At 38.5% G+C, this 13,125-nt stretch overlaps 1 non-coding gene and 1 pseudogene across 1 annotated transcript; one reads left to right on the top strand and one right to left on the bottom strand.

Moving 5' to 3' along the window:
• Positions 1-5,719: 5,719 nt before the first annotated feature.
• LOC131505715 (U2 spliceosomal RNA) lies at positions 5,720-5,870 on the bottom strand (annotated as a pseudogene).
• Positions 5,871-8,758: 2,888 nt separating this feature from the next.
• Positions 8,759-8,890, top strand: LOC131505904 (small nucleolar RNA SNORA18). Its single transcript, XR_009258656.1, has one exon. It is a non-coding gene; the product is annotated as a small nucleolar RNA SNORA18 (small nucleolar RNA).
• Positions 8,891-13,125: the final 4,235 nt, after the last annotated feature.

Genomic DNA, 13,125 nt, shown 5'->3' with positions numbered 1-13,125 from the left:
AAGAAACATATAAATGTGCACACATAAGAAAAACTCTGACAGTGTATTCACTGAAGAATTACAAGTGACTGTTTCTTAACAGCAAAATCATTTATGTATTACTTCATCCAGTAAATGTTTATAGAACACCTATTATATAGCAGGCACTGTGCAGATCAACATAGAATTAAATATGACTCAGGAATGTCATGTATATACTACGTATGTATCCAAAAGAAGTGAAAACATATGTCTACACAGAAACTTGTACATAAATGTTCGTAGCAGCATTATTCATAATAGCCAAAAAGTAGAAACAATTCAAATGTCCTTAGCCAATGAAAGTAACATGATTGCTGAATCAAGAATTTGCAATTTCCCAAGCCCCCTTTATTATATTTATGGTAGTGACTTGACCATCATTGATTTGATAAGGTATTCTTGTTTGTTTTGTTTTGCTTTGTTTTGTTTTAATTTTTAATTTTTTTAATTTATTTTTTAATTTACATCCACATTAGTATATAGTGCAACAATGATTTCAGGAGTAGATTCCTTAGTGCCTCTTACCCATTTAACCTATCCCCTCTCCCACAACCCTTCCAGCAACCCTCTGTTCTCCATATTTAAGACTTTCTTATGTTTTGTTCCCCTCCCTGTTTTTATATTATTTTTGTTTCCCTTCCCTTATGTTCATCTGTTTGGTCTCTTAAAGTCCTCATATGAGTGAAGTCATATGATATTTGTCTTTCTATGACCAATTTCACTTAGCATAATACCCTCCAGTTCCAACCAGGGAGTTGCAAATGGCAAGATTTCATTCTTTTTGATTGTTGAGTAATACTCCATTGTATATATACCACATCTTCTTTATCCATTCATCCATCGATGGCCATTTGGGCTCTTTCCATACTTTGGCTATTGTTGATAGTGCTGCTATAAACATGGGGGTGCATGTGCCCCTTCAAAACATCACACCTGTATCTCTTAAATAAATACCTAGTTGTGCAATTGCTGGATCGTAGGGTAGTTCTATTTTTAATTTTTTGAGGAACCTCCATACTGTTTTCCAGAATGGTTGCACCAGTTTGCATTCCCACCAGTTGATAAGGTATTTATTATTATTATTTTACTGTTTATTTTGAGACAGAGAGAGGCAGAGTGCAAGTGGGGGAAGGCCAGAGAGAGGGAGACACAGAATCTGAAGCAGGATCCAGGCTCTGAGCTGTCAGCACAGAGCCTGATGTGGGGCTGGAACTGAAGAATCACGAGATCATGACCTGAGCTGAAGTTGAACACATAACTGACTGAACCAGCCAGGCGCCTTGATAAGGTATTTTTAAAGGAGACATTTTGGGATAAAACAAAACTATCATTTAAAAAACACAGTAGTAGAGGAATGAATGTTAGCCTTTGCAATGGTACAAGGGTTGATAATGTTTCCTAAGTATCAGTTTAGTCTTCATTGGTTCCCTTGCTCAAACACTGAAGGAGTTGTGAGCTTTCTTTGTTCTCAAATAAGTCTAACCAAGTGTGATGTTTTCAGAGCTGATTTTTTTAATCCTAATCCCTTTCCTATGAAAAGAAGGATAGCATCTCTAATAATAACAAAAGAAATACACATTAAAATGAGATACAGGGGTGACTGGATGGCTCAGTTAGTGGAGCATGCAACTCTTGATCTTGGGGTTGTGATTTTGAGCCCCACGATGGGTGTAAAGATTACTTAAAAATCTTTTTAAAAATGAGATACAAGCGCCTGGGTGGCTCAGCCAATGATCAGGTCATGATCTCATAGTTCATGGGTTCAAGCCCTGCATCAGGCTCTCTGCTGTCAGTGCAGAGCCCAATTCAGATCCTCTGTCTCTGTCTCTCTCTCTCTCTCTCTGCCCCTCCCCCACTCATCCTCTCTCTCTCTCTCTCTGTCTCTCACTTTCTCTCTCTCTCTCTCTCTCTCTCAGAAATAAATAAACATTAAAAAAAATGAGATAGAATATTTTACCTACCTGTTTTGCAAAGATAGATAATGCCTATTATTGTCATGGGTTGTTAAGATGAATACTCTGAATCATGAATAGAAAGAGTGTAAATGATACAGTTTTATTGGAGGACAAATTGAGAATATCAAAATTTTATATATGCAGAAATTTGACATGACATTCCTGTTCTAGGAATGTATCCTTTAGTAGTGCTGACACAATTGTTCATAGCACATATATTCAAGAATGTTCTCTACAGCATTGTTGGTAAGAGCTGAAAAACTGTATACAATTTCCTGTCTATCAGTGGGGAATTAGATACATAAATTATACTACATACATGGAATAGAATCCTATGCAATCACTTGTTAAAATGAGACGAATCTACCAGCAGCATTTTTCACAGAAGTGGAACAAACAATCCCAAAATTTGTATGGAATTACAAAAGACCCTGAATAGCCAAAGCAATCTTGAAAAACAAAACTGGAGGTATCCCAATTCCAGACTTCAGGTTATATTACAAAGCTGTAGTAATCAAAACAGTATGGTACTGTCACATACATAGAGACATAGAGCAATGGAACAGAATAGAAAAACCAGAAATAAACCCACAATTACATGGTATTCATCAAAGGAGGAAAAAAACATACAAAGGGAAAAAGACAGTCTCTTCAACAAATGGTGTTGCAAAAAAGAATGAAGTTGAACCACTTTCTGACACCATAACACAAAAATAAACTCAAAATGGATTAAAGACCTAAATGTGAGACCTGAAACCATAAAAATCCTAGAAAAGAGCACAGGCAGTAATTTCTCTGACATTGGCCGTAGCAACATTTTTCTAGATATGTCTCCTGGGACAATGGAAATAAAAGCAAAAATAAACTTGGGACTACATCAAAATAAAAAGCTTCTTGGAGCACCAGTCTGGCTTAGTTGGTAGAGCATGTGACTCTTGATCTTAGGGTTGTGAGTTTGAGCCCCGCATTGGGTGTAGAGATTACTTAGAAAGAAAAAAGCTTCTGCACAGCAAAGGACACAATCAACGAAACTGAAAGGCAGCCTACTGAATGGGAGAAGATATTTGCAAATGACATATCCAGTAAAGGGGTAGTACCCAAAATATATAAAAACCTTATACAACTTGACACCCAAAAAACAAATAATCCATTTTAAAAATGGGCAGAAGACATGAACAAACATTTCTCCAAAGAAGACATACAGATGGCCAACAGATACATCAAAAGATGCTCAACAACACTTATCATCAGGAAAATGCAAATCAAAACTACAATGAGATATCACCTCACACTGTTCAGAATGGCTAAAATCAACAGCACAAGAAACAAGTGTTGGCGAGGATGTGGAGAAAAAGGAACTCTCATGCATTGTTAGTGGGAATGCAAAATGGTGCAGACACTGTGGAAAATAGTATGAAAATTTCTCACAAAATTAAAAATAGAACTACCTTATGATCCAGTCATCACACTACTGGGTGTTTACCCCTCAAAATAAACAAATAAATAAAACCACTAACTCAAAGGGATACATGCACCCCTATGTTTATTGCAGCATTATTTACAGTAGCCAAATTATGGAAGCAGCCCAAGTCTCCATCCATAGATAAATGGATAAGAAGATGTGGTATATATACCCAATGAAATATTATTCAGCCATAAGAAGGAATGAAATCTTACCATTTGCAACAACATGGATGGAGCTACAGAGTATAATGCTAAGAGAAATAAGTCAGTCAGAGAAAGACAAATACCACATGATTTCACTCATATGTGGAATTTAAGAAACAAAACAAATGAGCAAAGGAAAAGAGAGAGTCTTAACTATAGAGAACAAACTGATGGGGTGAGGGGATTGGTGAAATAGGTGATGGGAATTAAAGAGTACACTTATCAGGATGAGCACTGGGTAATGTATAGAATTGTTGAATCACTATATTGCACACCTGGAACTAATATAACACTGTATATTCACTATACTGGAATTAAAATTTTAAACTTAATAATTAATTAGTTAATTAAATAAGATTAATCTGTAGATACTGACTTGGCAGAATGCCTGAGCTATATTTGGTGGGGGAAATTCTATGATTCATATTTCTGTGGGGGAAGAAAATGGCTACTAAAGTAGTTCTATTACTATTACTATTACTATTACTAATAATAGCAAACACCATTTGTAAGATACTTCCTTAAGCATACTACATTATTTCATTTAATCTTCACAAGGACCCTGTGTGATAAGTGTATAATAACACCATTTGTAAGTGAGCAAAATGGGGAATAGTTTAAGTAAGTAACTTGTGCAAGAGCTCATAGACTAAAAGCTAGAATTTGAACCCAGGCAGTCTTGCTCTAGAGTCCATTATCTTAATCCACTAGGTCAAGTTATCTGATATATATACAGATGTGTGTGTGTGTGTGTGTGTATACATACATATATGTGTGTGTGTATATATATATATATATATATATACATATACATATACATATATACAAAACTTACAATCATATACATCAAACTCTTAACAATGGTTATTTCTTGATGAAGGATTACAGGGACTTCCAAATTCTAAGTTAATTTTTTGAGGTAATATTTAGATTGTTTGTTATACTGTTAATATACTACTTTTGTAGACAAATAATTATTTAGTTCCTGCCATGAGCCAGGCACTAATCTAGGTACTGGGGAAAGCAATATTTTAGTAATAAGGTAACTAGCTACTAACAAATAACTCAATTATTTCAATGTTTTAACAAAATTAAACTATTTTTTCATTCATATCACAGCCTGAATTGAGTGTTCAGCAGGCAGCTTTTCATATTTTGATTCAAGGATTCTGTCTCCTATCAACTCATGGTGGCACCATCTTCTGAGGCAGGTATATGCAAACATTTTCTTTTTTTTTTTTTTTTAATCTTCACTTATTTTTGAGAGAGAGACAGAGTGTGAGCAGGGGACGAGCAGAGAGAGAGGGAGACACAGAATCTGAAGCAGGCTCCAGGCCCTGAGCTGTCAGCACAGAGCCTGAAGCGGGGCTCGAACTCACGAACCGTGAGATCATGCCCTGAGCATGCATCTGACCCTGAGGTCAGATGCTCAACCGACTGAGCCACTCAGGCACCCCGCAAACATTTTCTATAAAAGATAGTAATATTTTAGGTTTTTTGGAACATACTGTCACCGTTCTGCAATTGTGGCATGAAAGCAGCATAAAAAATAAACAAATAAATGGACATGGCTATGTTCCAATAAACCTTTATTTACAAACACTGTGGTGGGCTGGATTTCACCCATGGGTGAACATTTACTAGTCCCTGTTCCAAGGTCTTCTCAGAGATGTGGACTGGATCCTCTCTGCATTCAAAAGGTCAAAAGAAATAATAAGGCAGGCAAGAAATGGGACATGACTTCTACCCATATCTTCTTGGCCAGAATCAAGACTCATGGCCCCAACCAAGTAAGCCTGGAATATGTCATTTTCTTGTGACTTAATGAAAGGAAAAGAGATTTGTGACCATCTAGGCAGCCTGTGGCAGAGTCAGCTCTTTTTGTCACGAAATATTTTTCCTTTGTATAGATAATACTCTCCCCATCCCCAAAGAGGACAGCCCAAAGTTCCACCCAGTAAATATATTCAGCTCAAAGTGCAAGCTCTCCAGGTAATGTCCAGTTTTCTCTATCAGGTTCAGATATGGCTCTTTATGGACTGGTGACCGATGAACTAAAAAGACAAATAATCTGCCCAGACACACCCATGCCCATTGATAATGCAACAAAGACAGGAAAATTGAAACACTCTCATTCAGAACAAGGAAGAATTGAACACACAGTTCTCACTGGATCACATCGTTTTGATACTACACTTGATCTTAGCCAAAAGGCCAAGAAGCGATAGGATCACATCATTTTGAAATCCCATTGGGTAAATATTGTAAAGTTCTTTTTCTGTGGGGGTGAGTCAACACCTCTGTTGGTTCTGATACCTCATAACAGTCTGTTACTCCATAAGGATGCCCTTACTCCACTCAAGCTCCAATATCCTGTATTGGGCAACCATCTGAATGAATGTCTTCCTCCTCCTATCCAAGTTCTAACATCCATTGGTAGGTCTCCCCACCAAAGGACACCCTTCTTACCCCAGTCAGCCTCTGACCCCTCTGTCCAGGTGACACCATGTTGTCACTTAGCTTCTCAGCTCCACCTAATGACTTTGGGATGGAATAGTTCAGGAAGGGAAAGTCAAAGAAAGAAAGAAAGAAAGAAAGAAAGAAAGAAAGAAAGAAAGAAAGAAAGAAAGAAAAGGAAATGAAGGGGAAAGAAAAAGAGGCAAAGGAAAAGCTCATAGCCTTCCTTAACTAATTTCTTCTTATTTTTTTTAAAGATTTATTTATTTTTGAGAGAAAGAACACAAGCGGGGAAGGGGCAGAGGTGGCAGCGGGTAGGGAAGAAGATCCAAAGCAGGCTCTGAGCTGACTGACAGCAGCAAGCCCATTACAGGGTTGGAACTCATGAACTATGAGATCATGACCTGAGCCAAAGTCAGACGTTCAACCGACTGAGACACCCTGCTGCCCCTAATTTCTTATAAGTGAGGTATAGAAGCAGAAGTTTTACCTGTGAGTTTCCAAATGTTAGATTCTATTCCCTTCTATTTCTTCTAACAAACCCATGAGGGAATTCTTTCCTGATCTCATCCCTTTCTTATAATATCTTGCCACACACTGTTAAAAATAACCTCTATTAAGTTTCTATTTTCTATTCCCCCAGGAGTCAGTAGACACATAGTCTGCTGCTCAAGTCATCTCAGGCAATAATTCTGCCAAATGTTTTGCCACTGCATCTCATGACTAACCATCTTTTCATCGACAGATACTGGGTTCATTGTAGCCCACCATCCACTTGCCATGTAAATGCCACATAGGTTTGTTTGTTTGTTTGTTTGTTTGTTTGTTTGTTTTTTACAGTTGCGTTCCACTTTCAGCAGTGGACAAAACACATAAAGGCTCTACTTTTGCTGAGCTTACATCTGTAGTATTCTTCTAACTCCTCATATGGTTTTGTTTTAGGAAGGGCATGATTACTTTAAAATGTACTAGAGATTTGTTTTAGTCAGGTATCGTAAGACATGGAGACACAGAAACTGGCATAAAGGAAGAAGTTTTTATACTCATGGATCCCTAGAAGCAGGAGGCATGGCACACCACACAAGACCACACACGGCAAGCACCATGAAGTAGACAGAGTGAGGGGAAAGTGTAGGCTAAAGCTTTTCTTTGGGTTTTCATGGGGAGGAAGGGGTGAGGCAGGATAAGCAAACTAAGCAGGTTTAGGATTGGATAGTTTGATTTCCCTGGGCTCCCAGCTATAAGAATGGTTCCCTGGTGCCCAGTACCTGGCCCAAGAGTGATTTAGGGTGGGAGGTTAGTGTCCTCAATTGCAGGAACCTGGTAAAAGGAGGGGTGGACTCAGGATTGGTTGGTTTGCTTATCAAAGGCTTATTCTCAGGCAAGTTCTTTACTACCTCTGGGAGGGGCAGTTTCTCTCTGGGTCCCTAAGGTCCTAAGATGTCAAAGCATCATAAAATACAAAACATTTTAAAAGGTGAGGGAAAGTTCTCTTCACTTGGATCACTCTCTATAGGTTTCTCATCTATTTAGCAGGACTCAAATTGTATCTTCTTTAGCCACCTTTTCACATCCCCAAATATACATCACCCAGATGCAAAAAGCATCAAGATTTGGCACACTTCCTTCCTCTCTGTCGTCTTCTTTCTCTCCTGAATTCTCTTAGGGCAAACTCCAGACATGTCATTTCATCTCTACATACTTTAGAATGCTTTCCTTGACAGTTGATTGAGTGTCTGACTCTTCATTTTGGCTCAGGTCATGATCTCACAGTCATGAGATGAAGCCCCCTGTGGGGCTCAGTGCAGAGTATGGAGCCTGCTTGGGATTCTCTCTGTCTCCTTCTCCCTCTGTCCTTCTGCCACTCATTCTTTCTCTCTCTCTTTCAAAATAAAATAAACTTTAAAAAAAATGGGGGGGGTCTGGGTGGTTCAGAATGCATTCCTTAAAAAATGGCTGTTTTTCTTAAATTACCATATTATTTCCAGGTACCTAGAAATAAAATCACTCATCTTTTTTTAAAAAAAGGAACTGATTCAAAAAAAAATTTTTTAATGTTTATTTATTTACTTTTGAGGGGGAGAGGGAATGAGAGAGAGGGGAGAAAGATTCCCAAGCAGACTCCACACTGCCAGCGCAGAACCTTACACAGGTCTTGAACTCACGAACCGTGAGATTCTGACCTGAGCCAAAACCAAGAGTCAGACACTTAACTGACTGAGCCACCCAGGCCCCCCAAGAATAACTGATTTTTTTTAAGAGTAACTGATTTTTTGAGAGTTATGGTGCCTCTCTGTGATAGGCAGAATAATGCCCCCACCAAAAAATGCCCATTTCTAGCCCTAGAACCTGTGAATGTTACCATACATAGCAAAAGGAATTTGCAAATGCAATTAAGTTAAGAATCTTGAGATGGGAGGGGCACCTGGGTGGCTCAGTCGGTTGGGCGTCCGACTTCAGCTCAGGTCATGATCTCGCGGTCTGTGGGTTCAAGCCCCGCATCGGGCTCTGTGCTGACAGCTCAGAGCCTGGAGCCTGTTTCAGATTCTGTGTCTCCCTCTTTCTCTGACCCTCCCCTGTTCATGCTCTCTCTCTGTCTCAAAAATAAATAAATGTTTAAAAAACATTAAAAAAAAAAAAAGAATCTTGAGATGGGAATTGAGGTCTATCCCAACCAGGCTTTTTCTGTAGACCTACATTGTTGGAAACACCTCATAGAGTACATATGTGGTTTCCTTTATTCACATTTCTTATATGTTAGATCTGTGGGAAAGAATTATAAGACATCTATCTGCTAAAACTTGTGAGAGACCTAATAGTATTTTTTTTTTTAATTTTAGGTATTGGCATATCTCAACAATCTGTACAGTTCTAGGGTGTGGTAGTTTAGGAGTGAATATACTTTGAACTCATTCACATTCAGAGGGTATTTGAAATTGAGAACCAGGCAGATCCATCGACTGTGACCCTGAACGTGGCCCTAAAGAAATTGGATCACCAAAGATTACAGGTGGAGAATTTTAAAAGTCTGTCCATGTTCAAGTGGAGATCAAAAAAGTCCAACTGAAAGAACTCTGGACTGACAGTGACAAGTGTGGATTGAACAACAGTTCTTTTTTTTTTTTTAACTTTATTTATTTTAGAGAGAGAGAGATGGGGAGGGAGCAGAGGATCTAAAGCGTGCCCCTGCACTGACAGCAAAGAGCCTGATGCAGGGCTCAAACTCACAAACCATGAGATTATGCCCGCAGACAAAGTTGGACACACAACCAACTGAGCCACCCAGGCACCCCCAAAAAGTTCTTTTCAAAAGGAATTTTTTGAAGATTATGATTCTGACTTTGGAGGAACTATGGTGATTGGCAGTGGCAGCAATCACATGTAAAATTCCTTAAATAAAAAGTTATTGGCTTAAATAAAAAAAGAATCTTGAGATAGGGAGGTTATTCTTAATTATTCAGATGCACCCAATATTATCATAAGAGTCCTTATAATTAAAAGAAGGAGGCAAGATAGAGTCTGAGGAGGACATGTAACAACTGAAGCCGAGCCATGAATGTGGGAAACCTTCAGAAGTTGGAAAAGGCAAAAAAAGTTTCCCTCCTGGAGCCTACAAGCTCTAGATGTCTTGCTGACACACTGATTTTAGCCCCATGAAGCCCATTTTTTACCTACCACTATCAGACAACAAATTTGTGTTGTTTTAAGCCACTAAATTTGTGGTAATTTGTTACAACAATAGGAAACTAATGCACTGTCTTTGTATGTGAACATGAGCATGTTTCTAGCCAACCTAAAAAGTACACAATTACTGAATCCTACTCCTACCAAAAATTGATATCATTTTGATTATATATATATATGTATATGTAATATATATATGTATATATATGTAATCTCTATACCCAACAGAGGGCTTGAACTCATAACCCCAAGATCAGGAGTCACATGCTCTACCAACTGAGCCAGCCAGGCACTCTGAGCTTTTCTTTTTTATTTAGCAGCTCTTCTCAGATATTGAGCTTGAGAGACAAGAGAATTTTCATAGTAGTGATAAAATAATTAAATATCTGGAGAATGCCAAATATATTTAATTATGATTAACATCATCTCCATTTACCAGGTGAAAGTGAACCTCTTTGTGGTTTGTCTAGGAAACTCCAAATAAAGTTTAGGTGTATAACAGTTTTACTATTTTGAATTTGAAGTTTGAATGTGAGGACGATATTTTTAAAATTTATCGGAGAAAAAATTTTTAATTTTTTAAAAAGTTTATTTATTTATTTATTTATTTTGAGAAAGTGCGAGCAGGGGAGAGGCAGAGAGAGGAGGGGGAAAGAGAATTCTATGCAGGTTCCACGCTGTCAGTGCAAAGCCCAATGCAGGGCTCGAACCCATGAACCATGACCTCAGCCGAAGTCAGACACTTAACTGACTGAGCCACCCAGACGCCCCCAAAATTGTAATCTTTTAAAGAGTTATCAGAGCAGACAAGATATGAATACAAGTCATACAAGTATTAATCTCTGTAAGTCAATCAAAATAAGAGTTTTGTTAAACTTTAGATAAGTTATAATCTATCTTTTTTTTTTGGAAATATGCAAAGTACGCTGCATGTTTACTCAGAAAATATTTCACACAATAGAAGAATCTTATTTGAATTTTGGGCAAGCTAGGAATTTCTGAAGAATTTTATAACTGGATCTCCCCTTATGTCATTATGCACTGTTATGTAATACTTGTGCAGATGATAGACCAATCTAGGGGCACAACTTTAAGATTTATTAACACCTTGTCCATATATAGAGCTTTTCTCTCCAATGTGGCTTAGTTCATTTGTATATTTCCATAAGACTTTCCTATTTCCCTTTGAGAAAGGAGAGAGAAAAAGTCATGCCTCCAGAACCCTTATACTTCTCAAGAGATCATGAAGCTCCAGACAAGTTAGAAACAACAGGTCCTACTCTATTTAGATTTCTGTTCTACCACACATTCAGGCTCATTCATATATGTGTTACATAAACCAAGTGAATCATTTTAAACTTCTCTTGTCTTTTTACTAAATCCATATGCCTGGAGTTAGCCAAACTGTAAGGTTTAGAGCCAACTATCATGTTTAGGGAGCACACACTTTCCACAAGACTGCCCTTACTCTGACACTAAATGCAAATTTTAGAGCGTTTCCAAAACCACCCTCAGGTTTGGTAATACTAGAAGGACTCACAGAACTTACTAAAAGCTGTTTTATACTCATGGTTACAATTTTTTTTTATTTTTTTATTTTTAACGTTTATTTATTTTTGAGACAGAGAGAGACACAGCATGAACGGGGGAGGGGCAGAGAGAGAAGGAGACACAGAATGGGAAGCAGGCTCCAGGCTCTGAGCCATCAGCCCAGAGCCCCACGCGGGGCTCGAACTCGCGGACCGTGAGATCGTGACCTGAGCTGAAGTCGGACGCTTAACCGACTGAGCCACCCAGGCGCCCCTCATGGTTACAATTTTTAAAAATTTTTTAATTTTTAAGTTATCCCCACACACAAAGTGGGGCTCAAACTCACAACCCCAAGATCAAGAGTTTCATGCTCCACAGAGTGAGCCAGCCAGGGCCCCTCCGCCCACCCCCCCCACCCCCCCCAACCCCCACCCCCCCCAACCCCCCCACCCCCCCCACTCCCGCCATGATTACTATTTCTTAAAGGGAAAGGATACATATCAAAATCAGCTCATGAAAGGAGCACATAAAAGGCAAAAATCTGGGAGCACTTCAAACATAAAACTTTCAATGTCCTTTCTCATGCAATTGACACATTGTTACTCTCCCAGTGTTGATGTTTGACAATATTCATAGAGGGCTACCAACCAGGGAAGCTCATTTGAGCTTCCAGGTACAGAGTTTTTATAAAGACTTCATCACATAGGCATGATTGATTGATTGCCCATTGGGTTGAACGCAGTCTCCAAGGTTAGTTACATTATTGGTCACATGGCCACCCCCACCCTAAACAAAGACACTCCTATTGAGTATACACAAAACATATATTAAAAGGAAATTACTCAGTTTGGTTACCAAGGTTCTGTTAACAGAGAAAAAAAAAAAAAAAACCAAACAGCGATTTTCTCACAGGTGTATCTCCTCTGTAAAGCTTTTCCCTTATCTTCAGGTATTAGCATTGCAAAAGGCAGGGATAGAGTTGTTTGTGTTTGAGAGTATAAGTTACACAAAGTCTCAAAATTTCACTTAATCCCGGATCTAGAACTGAAACCTGGTTTCGTTGTGTTTTGTTTTTGTTTCCTTGGGGCACAAAGTTGTGTTTGTATGTTTGTTTCCTATCTGTAGGATGTGATATGTATGTTTACCCTTAGTGGAAGCAAGTGGTGTGAATTTTGTCCCACATTTCTTTAGTTTCCTTCTTGATATCTCCCTCCTATGGTCTATTTGAATTATTGTCTTAATTTAATTTAATTACGTGCCATTTACTGAGCACTTAGGTTAAGTCAAACAAAGATACTATCTTGTTTAATAGTCACAATAACTCTTTGAGGTAGATGTTACTTCTATTTTACATACTAGAAAAGTGCCAAAGAACTTAAATCATTTACCCGAGGACTTAAGATCCATTAAATAGTAGGAGATGAAGCTGAGATTTGAACTCCTGCTACATTGTTTGGTTTTTTAATGTTTATTTTTAAGAGAGAGAGAGCACGGGGGAGGGGCAGAGAGAGAGGGAGACACAGAATGTGAAGCAGGTTTCAGGCTCTGAGCTGTCAGCAGAGAGCCTGACACAGGGCTCAAACTCCTGAACCATGAGACTATGACCTGAGCTGAAGTCCGTCGCTTAACGGACTGAGCCACCCAGGTGCCCCTCTGCTACATTGTAATTGTGTTTGTACTAGTAGGCTTTCCCCATCAATCAGCAGCAGTTTCAGGGCACAGATTATGTATTGTACATCTTTGAATGACCAGAACAAAGTATAGCGTCTAGTATGTTGTAGGCATATAAATGAATGAGCTATCTTTTACA

Source organism: Neofelis nebulosa, chromosome 2, assembly GCF_028018385.1.
Source record: "Neofelis nebulosa isolate mNeoNeb1 chromosome 2, mNeoNeb1.pri, whole genome shotgun sequence".
NCBI lineage: Eukaryota > Metazoa > Chordata > Mammalia > Carnivora > Felidae > Neofelis > Neofelis nebulosa.
Note: the sequence above shows the minus strand (reverse complement) of the source record. Positions and strands in the feature narration are given on the sequence as shown.